The sequence below is a fragment of the Papaver somniferum genome, chromosome 6 (assembly GCF_003573695.1).
Source record: "Papaver somniferum cultivar HN1 chromosome 6, ASM357369v1, whole genome shotgun sequence".
Classification (NCBI taxonomy): domain Eukaryota; kingdom Viridiplantae; phylum Streptophyta; class Magnoliopsida; order Ranunculales; family Papaveraceae; genus Papaver; species Papaver somniferum.
Genome location: NC_039363.1, coordinates 63808264 through 63830342, shown reverse-complemented (window position 1 = coordinate 63830342; position 22079 = coordinate 63808264).

The following is a 22079-nucleotide window of genomic DNA, read 5'->3' as shown; positions in this document are numbered from 1 at the left end:
TGATATCATAATCCTTGGAAGTATTGCCGACATAGTTGGTCTATCCTTTGCCACGCACAAAAAATTCCACATGAATTGCATCAAAATATTTGAACTATGATTTTAGCCGTCCCAAAAATTTTCAAGGCATACAAAATAGTTTTCTCATCCTAGGTGATCTTATAAGGGGTGTCTATTGGATAGTTCAATTACCTATATACCCTTGAACTTAAAATCAAAAAATAAACTATCCTAAACATCTCTTCTTCTTCCTCTAGCTAAACCTCCTTCCTTTTCTCTCAGATTTTTTTTGCATCACTGTAATTAATTATCGATTCGTGAAAATTCGATCGTCGGTTAAATTGAACTATATAATGCATCGTACAAAGAAAAAAGCAAACGTCAGGTGTTCTAAATCCTCTTCCAATCCATGAATTAAAGAAGAAGAACCAATTGAAGATGAAGGTGTAAAAACTATAATTGAACCGAAAATTGAATCGGAAATTCAACCATTTGAAGCTCCAAATACTAAAATGAGGATAATAAGGTATTCCCTACAAACCCAGTCTTTTATTTGTTGTTTTTCATGGATTGAATGGGTTAAATTGCTAAAAACTTAGGGTTTTTGACGGTTACAGTAGCGGGTTCGGCTGATAATTGAGTTGAGTTTTGAGCCGAACTGTTCTTGAAATTTCTCCCTGAAAGTGTATATGAAGAGTTCGGCTAAACCGTAAATGTCAATTTTCAGCCGAACCCCAAAATGTGTATTGAATACGTCCCAGAACAGTGCCAGGTTCGGCTAATACCTTGCAAACCTTCCCGGCCGAACCTGAGAAGTGAAATTTACCCCAGGTGGTTGTCAGGTTCGGCTGACTCGATTAGATCACTTTCAAGCCGAACCTCTCTCTGTAAACACTTCGAAAATATTGATTTGCAGGCTCTAGGTTCGGCTAGCTCGTGTTGTTGAGTTATCAGCCGAACCTTCTCTTTGCACACTCAAGTTTTTCGATCTTGTTTTGTCCATAACTTTTTCGTCCGATGTCGGAATGACCTCATTCTTTTTGCGTTGTGTTTGTCTTTTCATTCTCTTGAAGTTGAAGATAAGATCTAATTCATTTTAATGAGTTTAATATGGACCTTGGTATTCTCCATCATTAGACTTCACTTTCTTAATATTTTTAGTAATTTCCACTTTTTTTGTTTGGTTCATCCTATAAAAAGGCTAATCCTTGGTATCCTCGTGAATTATGTCTACTGGATCAGGTTGATTTTCCATGGGTCCAAGCACGATCTACAAAGAATATCACAAGGTTAAACACTAGAAAGGGAATATAATAACAAGGTTCGGCGCATTCGATAATCACATTATGTGCCGAACTATAAACATTTACAGGTTTCGGCTTATACGATATCCTCAATATGTGCCGAAGCACGAACAATATTTTAACCCAAAAATTAACAAATTCATGTTCGGCTCAGACGATAATCATATTATGTGCCGAACCTTGGACATAAGAGGTTTCGGCTGATACGATATTCTCCATATGTACCGAACTAGTAACAATATTTCAACCCAGAAATTAAAAAATTATGTTCGGCACATACAATTTTGGATATATAAGCCCAATTAGTAATGATTCTATTCCGGGCTATTCAGGATGTTGTTCGGCTTACTATGAAACTTTCATATAAACCGAACTAGTGTCTAGCAAAAGGGTTGGAATTGAAAATTATAGGTTCGGCGCATGCAGTAAACAGATTCAGTAAGCCGAACCGTTCATCAATTGGTAGATCCGGCTCATAGATGTGAGCCGAACCTCAACCTGTTTCGCCGAACCATGATTCAAAAAACCTAACTTTTGATAATCGAGAGCTATAGAAGTGAGATTAAGTATAGGATATAAGTGTACCTGTGTATTAGAAGCATTGGGTTCCTCATCAATGTCTTCATCATCAGGATTTGGCTCATAAAAATCATCATCTTGAGTTTGTGTTTGAGTTTGAGCTTGAGTTTGAGTGGGTGTAAAATCATTCTCATAATCTAAGAAATCAGCCATTTCTGGATCATTGTTGTAGTTGATATGTATTTTCCTAGGTTTTTTAGATGAATGATGACCCTCCTCATCCTCCATTGAATCAAGAATTAGAATTTTCTCACTTTCTCCTTCTCTTTCTCTCCTTCTTAACCAAACCAAAACTTTGATTTTTTTTTTCCTCAAATTTTTCATCTAAACAACTCTTATAATTCTGAAAATTATTTTAATCACTAAACAAAATATTTAATCACTAATCAAGATTATTAACACTAATACGTAAAGGGCAGATTTGCCATTAAAAAAATTTGGGTTAAGGGGTTATCTGATTTTTCTATTTCACAACCTTTTTTGTCTTCATTCAGTATGTCTTGGAAGATTTTGGTATGCCCAAAATCATAATTCAAATATTTCTGCCTCGTATATGGGCTCTAAGAGCAACTGCAATGGACGAGTAAACCCAAATTTTTACTCGAGTGGGCTGGCGTAGTGGGACGGACCATCGATCAAAATTTGATCAAAGAGTAAAATCCAGACCAAATTTGGTCGGCGATCAAGACCAAATCCAAATATAGTCGGGCGTTAATATAATCTCCGCTACACATCGGGCGTTGATATAATCTCCGCCATTCATCGCGCGTTGGTATAGTTAACGTCCAACGAACATGTGTGCATATAAACTTCGCCTGAATGGGGCGTTGGTAAAGATAACGCCCGATGGGGCGTTCATAAACTCAACGCACGAAATGGGGCGTTCATATACTTAACGCCCCACTCCACTTTAAGTTTTAAACTTTTGAAATTTGCATCGGCGGGCTTTATACCTCCGCCCCATTTTTTTTTTTTTTTTTTTTTTTTTGAAGTGTATACTATACCAACGCCCCACGTCAGGCGTTATCTTTACCAACGCCCCATTCAGGCGTTATCTTTACCAACGCCTGATCCCAGGCGTAATCTTTATCAACGCGCGACCAAATTTAATCTGCAACCACTACGCCACACGACGGACTAAACCCAAATTTGATCTTTTTTTTTAATCTTTGGTCTTTGGTTGTACTCGCACCACTGTGGACGCTCTAAGCCCCTAACATCAAAATTGGGTCAATCAACGACTGTCTCCTGCTTTCTTTCAACATTTTTAACACTTGCAATAAAACAAATCACCGAGCAACCCAGTACATATCTGATAGCTAATATTGAAATGAAAAATCAATACCATGCATCAAAAGTATAAAATGCGAGATAAGCTAAGGTCATGTTTGATTAACCGATAACAATCGATAAAACTTACTTCCATATCCCAAAAGGCTTAAAGATAGCCTCATTATAGAAGCTATTGTTCCTCTTTCCGCCCACAATCTCTAGCAGCAAAGCTCCAAAACTATAAACATCGGATTGTTCGGAAGATCTTCCCTTCATCACATACCCGGGCAACATATAGCCACTCCATTTAAAAATGATTCATTTTTCAAGTTTGTATGAGTATGACATAGAAAGCTAGAACATTAGTACGTTACTGTTCTTTGAAAAACTGCTTTTTGAAATCGTTTAATGCACAGATGAGGACTGCAAAACTAGATTTGAAGATGGAGAGTTCATGGTTCGAGAAGTCAAAACTTACTCATAGAATACGGACATCCAACTCCAAACCAATTGGCATTGAGTGGAGAGGCCGTAAGGATTATAAACCGCAGGATCTTAGAATATGTCCGGACAATGTGGGACTAATAATCTCAACACTCCCCTCCACTGTAGTCACGTTGGGTCTAACACGTGGACAATAAATCGGGTGATGCGAAGTATAAAGGTGCGGTCAAACGACTCGACACAAATAGTCTGCTCTGATACCATGATAGAATACGGGCATCCAACTCAAAACCAATTGGTAATGAGTGGAGAGGCCCTAAAGATTATAAACCGCAGGATCTTAGAATATGCCCAGACAATATGGGACTAATAATCTCAACACTTACTATATCTCAACACCTTCTGGTATTTGTGCGGAGTTCAGCGTTTCCAAGTATCCTTGCCAAATCCGGTCCTGAAATAGTGCCACATATGCGACCGCACAGGGATTGACTCCGTGAAGGGCTTTTCCCTAGTTGTCTAAGGTCTTTTTCCGCCTAAAATACCGTTTAAATCTAGAAACTTGTTTTGAGGCATACTGATTTTTTTAGGCATACCAAATGGTGACAAAATAGCGTCACTAGATAAAAAAGACCATCATCCCTTATCCATCCATTTTTAATAATGACAAGTATGCCCTTATCTAATTAGTGTTAATGATAGATGTTAATGATTTTGATTAATTAGTGTTGTTAAAGATTGATTAAAATTAGGTAATTAGAAGAAAAAAATTGTTTTTTGTGAGAGAGTTTGGGGTTTTGAGAGGAATAAGAAGTGAAAAAAACCTAGGTTTTAGAGATTTATGAGAAATCTGAGAATTTTGTGATTCAAAATGGGTGATGAGGAACTTTATGCTAATAATACACATGTATAGTTGTATAAGATGTTTAGTCTCATTTCTTTGGGTTGAATTCATCAAAAATTTTGATTTTTTCGGAGATCTGTGTAGCATCCCCTAAGCTAGAAGCTGACTAATCCAAGAGATTAACTATAAAATGAGGCACTAACGATTTAAAACATCTATTTAAAACACTAAGAAAGAAGTTATAAACAAAGGTTAACCCGAATCTAAACCCTCTCTGAAATAAATACAAGAACTCCTCTCAAGTGATACATATTTAATAATGAGTTGGTTTATAAATAGAATATAAACACAAATAAATATAGCGGAAGCTAACCAACTAACGAAACCAACTCCTCGAAGTTTTTATCGTCACGTATGCATCTTGATCTGTTTCTGAAACTGAAAGTGGGAATGGGTGAGCACATCATCCCGAAGGGTGCCCAGTACAAATAACAACTAACTTTCGAGTAATCACTAGAATGATTTAAAAACAATGCAGTTTTTTACTGAAAACCGATAAAAACGGAAAGACTGTAAATCATATTAAAGTAATAAGTAGTACTGCAAATATAAAGTTTACCAACCAATAAACCGGCACACATTCACAACATAAATAATAGTTGAGCGACGTCTTCCTTCAGAGTAGCAAGGCATGACTGTTGCGGATTCTTCAATGATAGTTAAAGCGCCCATGAGGTTTCCGTCCTCAAGTCATAAACGATATGTACCTTACCAGTACCTTATTCTACGCGCACTCTACATAGCAAGTATTCAAAGAAAACAAATGGTAACAACATTATATTCGACCGAAGTGCTTACACAGTGGAGAGCCCACAATCCGCCTACGTGTAAATCCAACAATCTTATATAATATTCTCAACATCATTCTCTCTAAACACCAAAACATAATAAAATAACTTTTGAAAGAAATTTTAAAGAACAGTAAACATTCAGGTATGAGACATGCATTGCCCGTACAGAAATAGAGAAAGTAATATTCGGTGACACGAGTACACACCTAGATAGTTTATTAGTTGGCAGCAATTTTCACTCCTTTAGCGCATAAATATAGATATAACTTTTGGGCAACCACATCACACACCAAACAAAAGGAAACCTTCTCCCTTTCATGCTAACAATAAATAAAGATTGTAACCACTTCCCAATCAATGGAAAGAATCACTTTTGGAAATAAGTAAATACTCCTAAAACACAGATACCAGTTGTTTCTAAAGATCCAAGCCCATCCCAAAATGTAAAAGAAAACTAGTTTGTATTACACTCAAATAATACATGCATACACTATTATATAGTAACAAAGATATGTATGGATTTCACAAAAGATAGATTTGTAAAATAATAATGAATACAAGAGAGTTCGTTATCGATTCCCGCCTCTTTTGATGACAAGCCTCGCCTACCTCGAGATGTTCAATTCAATGGATCTTTGAGTCAATCGTTGTTAATAAAGAGTAACTGTCAATCACAGAAGTACTCCAAGTGATTATCCAAAAGGCTCATACAAGGCTCATAACATAATCTCATACAATTCTCTAGTTATAAGCTAAGTGAACTATCTAATGGTTCTAAGCCCATATATGGTTCTACACATTTCGATTATCTATCTTTAGCATATAAAGGTTTACTAATACAATTAGATTGGTTCTATAGTCCATTAGATATGTCTTGTGAATATCTACAAATTTGTAGGAGGAACCAAATGCTAGTTCAGACCATAAAGGGTCCAAAGTATCAGACTAGGAAACATGGAACTAAGCCCAAGTTCAGTATTCACTAAATAAGCCCATTGATTTAAGGTCCGGTCCATATGAGTCAATTAACGGTCAAACTGACAGTCACAGGTCATCTAACAGTCAATGGAAGTCAAGGTCAAAGTCTAGTCAAAGGTCAGTTCAAGTCAGGTCAACTCAAGGGTTAACTCGGTCAACGATTCAACTCAGTCAGATACTGAGTCAGCAATACAAAACTAAAACAGACTGAATAAGTTCAGTCAGACATGCTTAAGGTTCATATACAGCTGAGACTCTAATCCTAGCTCAAATTTAATCTATTCATTCTAACTAAACTTTATAATTAAAATACAACAGATAAATCTCATACATATTCAATCATACAATTTGTTCTAACTGCAATTCTAACACCAAACAATCTTCATATCATCAATCCCATCATCGAAAGCTCATCCAAATACTCTTCAGGCGTCCGCGTAAGCTTCATTCCAAAGAAAATAATCATATACACAATCCACTTCCTAAACTGAGATTTCTAGATCTCTTTTAACACCAACCAAACTAGCTGCCCAAGCCAACACCTTCATTATAACTTACAACTTCATTTGAAGCTACCACAGTTCATCATTAACTCAGTTCATAACACCTCACTCTTGGCTCCTCATTGCTCTCACCAGTTCAGCATCAACAACTTCACTTGTGTTACCAACTCAATATCCAGTCATACCTCTTATCTTCATAAAAGCGTCATCAATACCTTTCTTGCAACTTCAACAATTCCAGTTCCAAACTCATCTCCACCTTTACTGCCGCTGCAAAGCACCATTTACAACTCTAGTATCTAATTCATATTCATACCTTATAAATCAATTTACAACTAAAATTACCAACCACCAACATCTCAGTTAGGCTCAACTGAACAAACACATCCACAAAGTATCTTCAACATCTTCTTTATCTTCATTAACTGACTTCATATCCAGATTATACTTGCACCAGCCCAACACATACTAATTCAATATCACTACCACCAAAGTGTCAGTTTCATTACCAAACTCCTCAAGTCAGCAATCTCATAAATCAAATCCACTAACTCAACTTCACCTGTCACTTGAGCTTCATCAACAACAATTCTCTTGATTACCTTGTTCTTATTCCAATTCTGAACATCAATCAAAACCCTAACTCTAAATCACCAATTCATTTTCCTTTTCAGAAATCCAAATTAACAGCAACCCAACTCTTCTCAAACTACCCTTGAATTACAACTCTTTCAACTCCGTGATTAAATTTCACACTTAATCAAATCCAACTCTTCTTCGAACCACCATCATCCAATCCCTCTTCTTCAACCTTAATTAAACTCAAGAACCCTAATTTACTTATTTGGGGAAGAACAGGGGAAAACCCTAATTCTCTAAGAAATAAAATTGAACCTATACATCCATTTATACTTCAATTAAGCTAAACGCACTCTATAATCAATCAACACAAATCAATTTCATAAATAAACATTAATCAGTTTGAACCCTAAATTAGCTTACCCTTTTCTGCTTCTTTCTGTGATCGAACAACTTCAGCACCATCACCTTCTCCATCATACAACTAACTAATAAACTTTGATGAATCACTCGCATCAAATTAAGCTAGATTATCCTCTCGACACGGGTAGATAAGGCCGATCAGAAATTATTAAGGCACCTATAAAAGGATAAGGGCATCCGCAGTTGGTTTAGATGTAAAATGGTTATTTTCCCCCTCGTACAATTCTGATGTTATCTTCTTCGTCTGGTATCTGAATGACACGTTCGAGTAGTCTATCTCGCATAACTTTTCGAGACCTATCTAACGATACTAGTTTCGTATCTAAATCGTTGTCAGATTAATTTCTATTAGTTAAGGTTAATTCTCTAATTAATCGAGTCATTAGCGGCTTAGTCGTCTCTTGATCATCGCTAGACTAGTCAAACAGCGTTGACGAGCTTGAGGGTCCTTACGTTCTCCCCACCTTATACATTTTCGTCGTCGAAAATCGAACCATCCTTCTAGAAGTTTAAAACTCCCCACCTTATTGGGAATTACTATCTCTCTGTTAAATGAAAGTACTGCTCATACTTACAAACACGTGAAAGAAAAGCAACTCATTTTAAATTGAGTTCAAACAACAAGAAATGAAACACAACCCTATATGGCTTTCTACAACTAGAATCTATTAGCTCTAATTTCAATAGACTAATTTTCTAATTCATAATATGATTGTCTCTAAGTTCACTGTGGTGAATTTGATTCTAACAGATAAGTATGTCCAAGTTCTCCGTGCTAAAATTATAGTCTAGTATTTAAAAATTTCTTAATTTGGTGTAGTGTATCCATAAAACTAATCCAAATTTGATTTATGTAAATCTATAATATCTGCTATTTTAATTTTACAGTTATACAATATATAAATTTTCCAAATGTTAACTACTTTAAATCTGTTATTAATATAATTATTGACATACTATTATCAGTAGCGTTACTATTCTCTCTATCTTTATTGTTATCGTTATTATTAGTATATTGATAGTCCAGTTGGTATACGAGTTTTAATTTTCTATGTATGATTTTACATTCACGTAAAGATTACTATAATTGATATCGAGTCTGTATAGTATGTGTATCTTATTTAATATTAGCGTTGGCAACTTAATATAATTTCAATTGAATCTGAATAAAAATATAATGTATTCTAATAGTCTTTAATGTAAAGTATCATATTATTATACGAATTTATTTTATTTCAATTCCATTGGTGTACTAAGCATCCAAATAATATTATAATTCCTCCATTGTATTCTTTTAACTTTAATGACTTACTAAATCAATTATCAGACTTATTATAAGTTGGGTATAAGATTACTAAGAAATTTTTACTCTCCTTTAATTTTTATGCATTACACATCTGCACATTCTTAAAATTTAACCTAACAAGTCGTATATTATCTATCTGGTTTCAAAATACCAGATTGTATTTCTAATTTTATTTAGTTTACAAAATCTGAACGTAAATAATTAATAACAATTTTACATAGCTACTTGATCCTAATTATTACCTTTATCGTCATATATTTACTAATAAGATTTTAATTAAATAAGTTTCAATAGAATATTATTTTTAATAAGTCTTAATATTACTTCTATTGCGATCACTAGTGATGTTATTATCATTTATTATTATTAACACTAATGGTTGAACTATTTTCTTAATTACTCTTACCACTTAACTTCATATCTACTTTAATAGATTAATGGTTCTAATTACAAGAAAAGGTACTCTATTAACTTCTAAGTAAATTTTAGGATCTATCAGTTCACTAATAGAAACAAGTTTTCCTAATATGAATAGTAATCCATGCTTGTAGTTGACCTGTCCAGGTTAGCAAGACCCGACGATGGTTTCCTACGAACAAAGACAACACAAACACACTAGAATCTCAAACCTCACTAATCTCCAGTACTAGATTATCTGTGTTAAATAATTAAGTCTAACTAATCTCTAATTCTCTATTGAAATATCTAAACTATAATTTAACTGATTTCAACCTACAATTTTTACTTCATATTTTATATATAACATACATACACATCACAATAAATAAACAAATCAGCATGTTATACAAAACAATCAAACAATTCAATTTATCTTTTAATTATTGATTGTTTTTAGTGAATTAAGATTTATCTCACAAAACCAACCCAGTTCTAACTAATCAAGTTCACTATCTGTCACTGGCTAATTGTATTGTCGCCCATGTAAGATATAATAGTGAGCTCTGATACCAAGTCTGTAGCGCCCCCTAAGCTAGCAGATGACTAATCCAAAAGATTAACTATAAAATGAGGCACTAACGATTTAAAACATCTATTTAAAACACTAAGAAAGAAGTTCTAAACAAAGGTTAACCCGAATCTAAACCCTCTCTGAAATAAATACAAGAACTCCTCTCAAGTGATACATATTTAATAATGAGTTGGTTTACAAATAGAATATAAACACAAATAAACATAGCGGAAGCTAACCAACTAATGAAACCAACTCCTCGAAGGTTTTATCGCCATGTATGCATCTTGATCTGTTTCTGAAACTGAAAGTAGGAATGAGTGAGCACATCATCCCGAAGGGTGCCCAGATCACTAGAATGATTTAAAGACAATGCAGGTTTTTACTGAAAACCGATAAAAATGGAAAGACTATAAAGCATATTAAAGTAATAAGTAGTACTGAAAATATAAAGTTTACCAACCAATAAAATGGCACACATTCACAACATAAATAATAGTTGAGCGACGTCTTCTTTCGGAGTAGCAAGACATGACTGTTGCGGATTCTTCAATGATCCTTAAAGCGTCCATGAGGTTTCCGTCCTCAAGTCATAAACGATATGTACCTTACCAGTACCTTATTCTAAGCGCACTCTACATAGCAAGTATTCAAAGAAAACAAATGGTAACAACATTATATCCGACCGAAGTGCTTACATAGTGGAGAGCCCACAATCCGCCCACGTGTAAATCCAACAATCTTATATAATATTCTCAACATCAATCTCTCTAAACACAAAAACTTAATAAAATAGCTTTTGAAAGTAATTTAAAAGAACAATAAACATTCAGGTATGAGACATGCGTTGCCCGCACAGAAATAGGGAAAATAATATTCGGTGACACGAGTATACACCTAGATAGTTTATTAGTTGGCAGAAATTTTCACTCCTTTAGCGCATAAATATAGATATAACTTTTGGGCAACCACATCACACCAAAAAAAAGTAAACCTTCTCCCTTTCATGCTAACAATAAATAAAGATTGTAACCACTTCCCAATCAATGGAAGGAATCACTTTTGGAAATAAGTAAATACTCCTAAAACACAGATACCAGTTGTTTCTAAAGATCCAAGCCCATCCCAAAATGTAAAAGAAAACTAGTTTGTATTACACTCAAATAATACATGCATACACTATTATATAGTAACAAAGATATGCATGGATTTCACAAAATATAGATTTGTAAAATAATAATGAATACAAGAGAGTTCGTTATCGATTCCCACCTCTTTTGATGACAAGCCTCGCCTACCTCGAGATGTTCAATTCAATGGTTCTTTGAGTGAATCGTTGTTAATAAAGAGTAATTATCAATCACAGAAGTACTCTAAGAGATTAGCCAAAAGGCCCATACAAGGCTCATTACATAATCTCATACAATTCTCTAGTTATAAGCTAAGTGAACTATCTAATGGTTCTAAGCCCATATATGGTTCTACACATTTCGATTATCTATCTTTAGCATACAAAGGTTTACTAATACAATTATATTGGTTCTATAGTCCATTAGATATGTCTTATGAATATCTACAACTTTTTAGGAGGAACCAAATGCTAGTTCATACCATAAAGGGTCCAAAGTATCAAACTAGGAAACATGGAACTAAGCCCAAGTTCAGTATTCACTAAATAAGCCCATTGATCTAAGGTCCAGTCCATCTGAGTCAATTTAACGATCAAACTGACAGTCAAAAGTCATCTAACAGTCAACGGAAGTCAATATCAAAGTCTAGTCAAAGGTCAGTTCAAGTCAGATCAACTCAAGGGTTAACTCGGTCAACGATTCAACTCAGTCAGATACTGAGTCAGCTATACAAAACTAAAACAGACTGAATAAGTTCAGTTAGACATGCTTAAGGTTCACATACAGCCGAGACTCTAATCCTAGCTCAAATTTAATCTACTTATTCTAACAAAACTTTATAATTAAAATACAACAGATAAATCTAATACATTTTCAATCATACAATTTGTTCTAACTGCAATTCTAACACCAAACAATCTTCATATCATCAATCCCATCATCGAAAGCTCATCCACATACTCTTCAGGCCTCCTCGTAAGCTTCATTCCAAATAAAACAATCATATACACAATCCACTTCCTAAACTGAGATTTCTAGATCTCTTTTAACACCAACCAAACTAGCTGCCCAAGCCAACACCTTCATTATAACTTACAACTTCATTTGCAGCTACCACAATTCATCATTAACTCAGTTCACAACACCTCACTCTCGGCTCCTCATTGCTCTCACCAGTTCAGCATCAACAACTTCACTTGTGTTACCAACTCAATATCCAGCCATACCTCTTATCTTCATAAAAGCCTTTCTTGCAACTTCAACAACTCCAGTTCCAAACTCATCTCCACCTTTACTGCCGCTGCGAAGCACCATTTACAACTCTAGTATCTAATTCATATTCATACCCTATAAATCAATTTACAACTACAATTACCAACCACCAACATCTCAGTTAGGCTCAACTGAACAAACACATCCACAAAGTATCTTCAACATCTTCTTTATCTCCATTAACTGACTTCATATCCAGATTATACTTGCACCAGCCCAACACATACTAATTCAATATCACTACCACCAAAATGTCAGTTTCATTACCAAACTCCTCAAATCCGCAATCTCATAAATCAAATCCACTAACTCAACTTCACCTGTCACTTGAGCTTCATCAGCAACAATTCTCTTGATTACCTTGTTCTTCTTCCAATTCAGAACATCAATCAAAACCCTAACTCTAAATCACCAATTCATTTTCCTTTCAGAAATCCAAATTAACAGCAACCCAATTCTTCTCAAACTACCCTTGAATTACAACTCTTTCAACTCTGTGATTAAATTTCACACTTAATCAAACCCAACTCTTCTTCGAACCACCATCGTCCAATTCCACTTCTTCAACCTTAATTAAACTCAGGAACCCTAATTTACTTATTTGGGGAAGAACAGGGGAAAACCTTAATTCTCTAAGAAATAAAATTAAACCTATACATCCATCTATACTTCAATTAAGACTAAACGCACTCTATAATCAATCAACACAGAGCAATTTCATAAATAAACATTAATCAGTTTGAACCCGAAATTAGCTTACCTTTTTTGCTTCTTTCTGTGATCGAACAACTTCAGCACCATCACCTTCTCCATGATACAACTAACTAATAAACTTTGATGAATCACTCGCATCGAATTAAGCTAGCTTCATCGACAAAATCGACCAAAAGAAGGAAAGAAGAAGGAACGGAGAAGAATGAAAGAGAAGAAGAAAGAAGAATGAAAAAGAAGAGGAAAAGGAAAAGAGAAATAAGAGATTATCCTCTCGACACGGGTAGATAAGGCCGACTAGAAATTATTAAGGCACCTAGAAAAGGATAAGGGCATCCTCAGTCGGTTTAGATTTAAAATGGTTATTTTCTCCCCTCGTACAATTCTGATGTTATCTTCTTCGTCCGGTATCTGAATGACACGTTCGAGTAGTCTATCTCGCATAAATTTTCGAGACCTAACTAACGATACTAGTTTCGTATCTATATCGTTGTCAGATTAATTTCTATTAGTTAAGGTTAATTCTCTAATTAATCGAGTCATTAGCGGCTTAGTCGTCTCTTGATCATCGCTAGACTAGTCAAACAGCGTTGGCGAGCTTGAGGTTCCTTACGTTCTCCCCACCTTATACATTTTTGTCGTCGAAAATCGAACCATCCTTCTAGACGTTTAAAACTCCCCACCTTATAGGGAATTACTATCTCTCTGTTAAATGAAAGTACTGCTCATACTTACAAACACGCGAAAGAAAAGCAACTCATTTTAAATTGAGTTCAAACAACAAGAAATGAAACACAACCCTATATGGCTTTCTACAACTAGAATCTATTAGCTCTAAGTTCAATAGACTAATTTTCTAATTCATAATATGATTGTATCTAAGTTCACTGTGATGAATTTGATTCTAACAGATAAGTATGTCCAAGTTTTCCGTGCTAAAATTATAGTCTAGTATTTAAAAATTTCTTAGTTTGGTGTAGTGTATCCATAAAACTAATCCAAATTTGATTTATGTAAATCTTAAATATCTGCTATTTTAATTTTACAGTTGTACAATATATAAATTTTTCAAATGTTAACTACTTTAAATTTGTTATTAATATAATTATTGACATACTATTATCAGTAGCGTTACTATTCTCTCTATCTTTATTGTTATCGTTATTATTAGTATGTTGATAGTCCAGTTGGTATACAAGTCTTAATTTTCTATGTATGATTTTACATTCACGTAAAGATTACTATAATTGATATCGAGTCTGTATAATATGCGTATCTTATTAAATATTAGCGTTGGCAACTTAATATAATTTCAATTGAATCTGAATAAAAATATAATGTATTTTAATAGTCTTTGATATAAGGTATCATATTATTATACGAATTTATTTTATTTCAATTCCATTTGTGTACTAAGCATCCAAATAATATTATAATTCCTTCACGTGTATTCTTTTAACTTTAATGACTTACTAAATCAATTATCAGACTTATTATAAGTTGGGTATAAGATTACTAAGAAATTTTTACTCCCCTTTAATTTTTATGCATTACACATCCGCACATTCTTAAGTTTTAACCTAACAAGTCGTATATTATCTATCTGGTTTCAAAATACCAGATTGTATTTCTAATTTTATTTAGTTTACAAAATCTGACCGTAAATAATTACTAACAATTTTACATAGCTACTTGATCCTAATTATTACCTTTATCGTCATATATTTACTAATAAGATTTTAATTAGATAAGTTTCAATAGAATATTATTTTTAATAAGTCTTAATATTACTTCTATTGTGATCACTAGTGATGTTATTATCATTTATTATTATTAACACTAATGGTCGAACTATTGTCTTAATTACTCTTACCACTTAACTTCATATCTACTTTAATAGATTAATGGTTCTAATTACAAGAAAAGGTACTCTATTAACTTCTAAGTAAATTTTGGGATCTATCAGTTCACTAATAAAAGCAAGTTTTCCTAATATGAATAGTAATCCATGCTTGAAGTTGGCCTGTCCAGGTTAGCAAGACCCAACGATGGTTTCCTACGAACAAAGACAACACAAACACACCAGAATCTCAAACCTCACTAATCTCCAGTGCTAGATTATCTGTGTTAAATAATTAAGTCTAACTAATCTCTAATTCTCTATTGAAATATCTAAACTATAATTTAACTGATTTCAACCTACAAATTTTTACTTCATATTTTATATATAACATACATACACATCACAATAAATAAACAAATCAGCATGTTATACAAAACAATCAAACAATTCAATTTATCTTTTAATTATTGATTGTTTTTAGTGAATTAAGATTTATCTCACAAACCCAACCCAGTTCTAACTAATCTAGTTCACTATCTGTCACTGGCTAATTGTATAATCGCCCATGTAAGATCTAATAGTGAGCTCTGATACCAAGTCTGTAACGCCCCCTAAGCTAGCAGATGACTAATCCAAGAGATTAACTATAAAATGAGGCACTAACGATTTAAAACATCTATTTAAAACACTAAGAAAGAAGTTCTAAACAAAGGTTAACCCGAATCTAAACCCTCTCTGAAATAAATACAAGAACTCCTCTCAAGTGATACATATTTAATAATGAGTTGGTTTACAAATAGAATATAAACACAAATAAACATAGCGGAAGCTAACCAACTAATGAAACCAACTCCTCGAAGGTTTTATCGCCATGTATGCATCTTGATCTGTTTCTGAAACTGAAAGTAGGAATGGGTGAGCACATCATCCCGAAGGGTGCCCAGATCACTAGAATGATTTAAAGACAATGCAGGTTTTTACTGAAAACCGATAAAAACGGAAAGACTGTAAAGCATATTAAATTAATAAGTGGTACTTAAAATATAAAGTTTACCAACCAATAAAATGGCACACATTCACAACATAAATAATAGTTGAGCGACGTCTTCTTTCGGAGTAGCAACGCATGACTGTTGCGGATTCTTCAATGACCCTTAAAGCGCCCATGAGGTTTCCGTCCTCAAGTCATAAACGATATGTACCTTACCAGTACCTTATTCTACGCGCACTCTACATAGCAAGTATTCAAAGAAAACAAATGGTAACAACATTATATCCGACCGAAGTGCTTACATAGTGGAGAGCCCACAATCCGCCCACGTGTTAATCCAACAATCTTATATAATATTCTCAACATCAATCTCTCTAAACACCAAAACTTAATAAAATAGCTTTTGAAAGTAATTTAAAAGAACAGCAAACATTCAGGTATGAGACATGCGTTGCCCGTACAGAAATAGGGAAAATCATATTCGGTGACACGAGTATACACCTAGATAGTTTATTAGTTGGCAGCAATTTTCACTCCTTTAGCGCATAAATATAGATATAACTTTTGGGCAACCACATCACACCAAAAAAAAGGAAACCTTCTCCCTTTCATGCTAACAATAAATAAAGATTGTAACCACTTCCCTGTCAATGGAAAGAATCACTTTTGTAAATAATTAAATACTCCCAAAACACATATATCAGTTGTTTCTAAAGATCCAAGCCCATCCCAAAATGTAAAAGAAAACTAGTTTGTATTACACTCAATAATACATGCATATACTATCATATAGTAACAAAGATATGCATGGATTTCACAAAAGATAGATTGTAGAATAATAATGAATACAAGAGAGTTCGTTATCGATTCCCACCTCTTTTGATGACAAGCCTCGCCTACCTCGAGATGTTCAATTCAATGGATCTTTGAGTCAATCGTTGTTAATAAAGAGTAATTGTCAATCACAGAAGTACTCCAAGAGATAGCCAAAAGGCCCATACAAGGCTCATAACATAATCTCATACAATTCTCTAGTTATAAGCTAAGTGAACTATCTAATGGTTTTAGGCCCGTCTATGGTTCTACACATTTCGATTATCTATCTTTAGCATACAAAGGTTTACTAATACAATTATATTGGTTCTATAGTCCATTAGATATGTCTTATGAATATGTACAACTTTTTAGGAGGAACCAAATGCTAGTTCATACCATAAAGGGTCCAAAGTATCAAACTAGGAAACATGGAACTAAGCCCAAGTTCAGTATTCACTAAATAAGCCCATTGATCTAAGGTCCAGTCCATCTGAGTCAATTAACGGTCAAACTGACAGTCAAAAGTCATCAAACAGTCAACGGAAGTCAATATCAAAGTCTAGTCAAAGGTCGGTACAAGTCAGGTCAACTCAAGGGTTAACTCGGTCAACGATTCAACTCAGTCAGATACTGAGTCAGCTATACAAAACTAAAACAGACTGAATAAGTTCAGTTAGACATGCTTAAGGTTCACATACAGCTGAGACTCTAATCCTAGCTCAAATTCAATCTATTCATTCTAACAAAACTTTATAATTTAAATACAACATAAATCTAATACATTTTCAATCATACAATTTGTTCTAACTGCAATTCTAACACCAAAAAATCTTCATATCATCAATCCCATCATCGAAGCTCATCCACATACTTTTCAGGCCTCTTCGTAAGCTTCATTCCAAATAAAACAATCATATACACAATCCACTTCCTAAACTGAGATTTCTATATCTCTTTTAACACCAAGCAAACTAGCTTCCCAAGCCAACACCTTCATTATAACTTACAACTTCATTTGCAGCTACCACAGTTCATCGTTAACTCAGTTCACAAGACCTCACTCTTGGTTCCTCATTGCTGTCACCAGTTAAGCATCAACAACTTCACTTGTGTTACCAACTCAATATCCATCCATACCTCTTATCTTCATAAAAGCGTCATCAATACCTTTCTTTCAACTTCAACAACTCCAGTTCCAAACTCATCTCCACCTCTACTCCCGCTGCAAAGCACCATTTACAACTCTAGTATCTAATTCATCTTCATACCCTATAAATCAATTTACAACTACAATTACCAACCACCAACATCTCAGTTAGGCTCAACTGAACAAACACATCCACAAAGTATCTTCAACATCATCTTTATCTTCATTAACTGACTTCATCTCCAGATTATACTTGCACCAGTCCAACACATACTAATTCAATATCACTACCACCAAAGTCTCAGTTTCATTACCAAACTCCTCAAGTCAGCAATCTCATAAATCAAGTCCACTAACTCAACTTCACCTGTCAATTGAGCTTCATCAACAACAATTCTCTTGATTACCTGATTCTTCTTCCAATTCAGAACATCAATCAAAACCCTAACTCTAAATCACCAATTCATTTTCCTTTCAGAAATCCAAATTAACAGCAACCTAATTCTTCTCAAACAACCCTTGAATTACAACTCCTTCAACTCTGTGATTAAATTTCACACTTAATCAACCAACTCTTCTTCGAACCACCATCATCCAATCCCTCTTCTTCAACCTTAATTAAACTCAGGAACCTTAATTTACTTATTTAGGGAAGAACAGGGGAAAACACTAATTCTCTAAGAAATAAAATTAAACCTATACATCCATCTATACTTCAATTAAGACTAAACCCACTCTATAATCAATCAACACAAAGCAATTTCATAAATAAACATTAATAAATTTGAACCCTAAATTAGCTTACTCTTTTTTGCTTCTTTCTATGATCGAACAACTTCAACACCATCACCTTCTCCATCATACAACTAACTAATAAACTTTGATGAATCACTCGCATCGAATTAAGCTAGCTTCGTCGACAAAATCGACCAAAAGAAGGAAAGAAGAAGGAACACAGAAGAATGAAAGAGAAGAAGAAAGAAGAATGAAAAAGAAGAGGAAAGGAGAAATGAGAGATTATCCTCTCGACACGGGTAGATAAGGCCGACCAGAAATTATTAAGGCTCCCAGAAAAGGCTAAGGGGATCCCAGTCGGTTTAGATGTAAAATGGTTATTTGACCCCCTCGTACAATTTTGATGTTATCTTCTTCGTCCGGTATCCGAATGACACGTTCGACTAGTCTATCTCGCATAACTTTTCGAGACCTATCCAACGATACTAGTTTCGTATCTAAATCGTTGTCAGATTAATTTCTATTAGTTAAGGTTAATTCTCTAATTAATCGAGTCATTAGCGACTTAGTCGTCTCTTGATCATCGCTAGACCAGTCAAACAACATTGACGATCTTGAGGGTCCTTACAATCTGTTTTGGGTTCGGCTGAAAACTAAAGGCCGAACTTTACGCGCGAAGAACCATTCGGCTTATAAATGTAAAGCCGAACACAAGTATTTGAAATTTTGTTTATGGTTCGGCTCATTCGAACTCGTCTAATAGTTAGCCGAACAGTTTATTCTTTATAGTTTAAGAGGTGACTTACAACATAATGTTCGGCTCAAAATTTAGCAATATCAAAACCATCCGAACATCAATGAATCTCTGAACCTATTCAAGTCAAAATTTCGGCTTAAAATACAACAAAATCGAATCAGCCGAACTTAATGATTTTTTAAACTAAACTAGGTTCGACTCAAAATTGATATTTGTGGATCAGCCGAACTGTTCTTCTGAAACACAAAAAAAAAACAAAACAAAGGTAGGTAGGTAGGTTCAATTAGGGATTTTACGACAGTTTGATATCTCTAGCGCAACTCTTCGTTTTATTGATTTTACAGTTGTGATTTTAATCAACGATCAAAGATTTATGAGCGAACAATTAACCGATGACGAAAAAAAATTTCAAACGGTTTGAGAGGGAGAATAAGAGAAGAATAATTCAACTTTAAGTAACTTAGTCATCTACCTATTGCTAGGACACCCCTTATAAGCATACCGTAGATGGTATCATCATTTAGTATGCCTCAAAAAAAATGAGCATGCCTCAAAACAGGTTTCTAAATCTAATCTCACCAATTACTATTCTCTCTATCTAGAGCATATTTTTTGAAAATGCGGAGGTCTAACAACCACACCTAACAATTCGTTTGGCAATCTGAGAGGACTTACTCCAATACACTTTCTAGAGAATCAACTAGACAGTCAGACTCAATCTAGAACAAAGTATATCAAACAGTTTAATATCTCTAACTATTAATTCAATCCGCAATCACCAAATAGAAATGTGCGAGCCCAATTGAGTATAAGAGGAATTACTTGAACGGTACCAAAGACCAATGTTCAAGCGTCAATCAATGTAAATCAACAACCAAAGGTTGGATATTCTAATTGATTGATCTTAACGCACAACCTGTTATATTTCAATTATATAACAAAATATAATGCGGAAAAGAAATAACACAGACACCTGAATTTTGTTAACGAGGAAACCGCAAATGCAGAAAAACCCGGGACCTAGCACAGTTTGAACACCATAATGTATTAAGCCGCTACAGACACTATCCTACTACCAATTAAATTCGGACTGGACTGTAGTTGAACCCTAATCAATCTCACACTGATTCAAGGTACAGTTACGCTCCTTACGTCTCCGATCCCAGCAGGATTTTACTCACTTGATTCCCTTAGCTGATCTCACCCACAACTAAGAGTTGCTACGACCCAAAGTCGAAGACTTGATAAACAAATCTATCTCACACATAAAAATTTATAGGATTGAATAAATCTGTCTCCCACAGAAATACTCAATAGTTTTTGTTCCGTCTTTTGATAAATCAAGGTGAACATGAACCAATTGATAAACCAGACTTATATTCCCGAAGAACAGCATAGTATTATCAATCACCTCACAATAAACTTAACCGACTAACGAAAAAAGTTATTGTAGAATCACAAACGATGAGACGAAGGTGTTTGTGATTACTTTTCTATCTTGCCTATCGGAGATATAAATCTCAAGCCAATTTTACAATTTCACTCAATCAAGATAGAAACAATAAGATCAGATCACACAACTACAAAGAGAATAATTAGTCTAGCTTCACAATCCCAGTAAAGTCTTCAAGTCGTTAACCTACAGGGTCTCGAGATGAAACCTAAGGTTAAAGGAGAATCGACTCTAGTTATGCAACTAGTAACACACAGGAGGTGTGGCGATTAGGTTTCCCAGTTACTAGAGTTCTCCTTTATATAGTTTTCAAACCAGGATTTGGAATCCAAGTTACCTTAAAAACAAAGCATTCAATATTCATTGTTAGATGAAAAACCTGATTCAACCAAGCTAATATCTTTCAACCATTAGATCGAACTTAGTTTGTTACACAGAAATGAAATGTACCCTCATTTAGGTTTATGTAACCGTACCCAAATATGTACACCATGTTGGTTCAAAAATAGTTAATCGAGGTTAGCCATATAATTAATCCCATATCAACCTTATTCATCTTAACCATAACTAGTTCAAATGACTCAAATGAAACTAGTTAAAGAGTTTTTCAACTGCTATATTCTCATGGATTTATACAAGAACATAATTGAAGCAAAATCGGTTTGATTCATTCGAATCAATACATGAACATTATAGCCACGGTTTGCAAAGATTGCATTCCTTATTGATAAATGTTTTAGGTTCATGTACAACCGATTTTAGAAAGTAACCACTTAAGTATGCGTACTTAAGCAACCAGATTTGAGTTTGTTTTAGTTTTCAAATTCAGCAGAAATTCACGGACGTGAACTTTCCGCCAGTATGCGTACTGGTACACGTACTTTAGGTAACTGGATGAGTTTGGTTTTGGTTTTCAAACTAAGCAGAAATTCGCGGACGTGAACTTCCGCCAGTATGCGTACGGGTACGCATACTTGTTCAGTCTCCTACAACCTTTTTGTATACACACAAGTATGCATATTTAGGCTCCCGGTTTTGGACTTATACACTAATGTGCGAACACACTATGCTTATATCAAAAGATAGTTACAAGATTCTAAACTATTTATTTCAATCATTGAAACATTCTTCTATAATGACAATAGCCGTTTTCACACACTATTAGCATCAA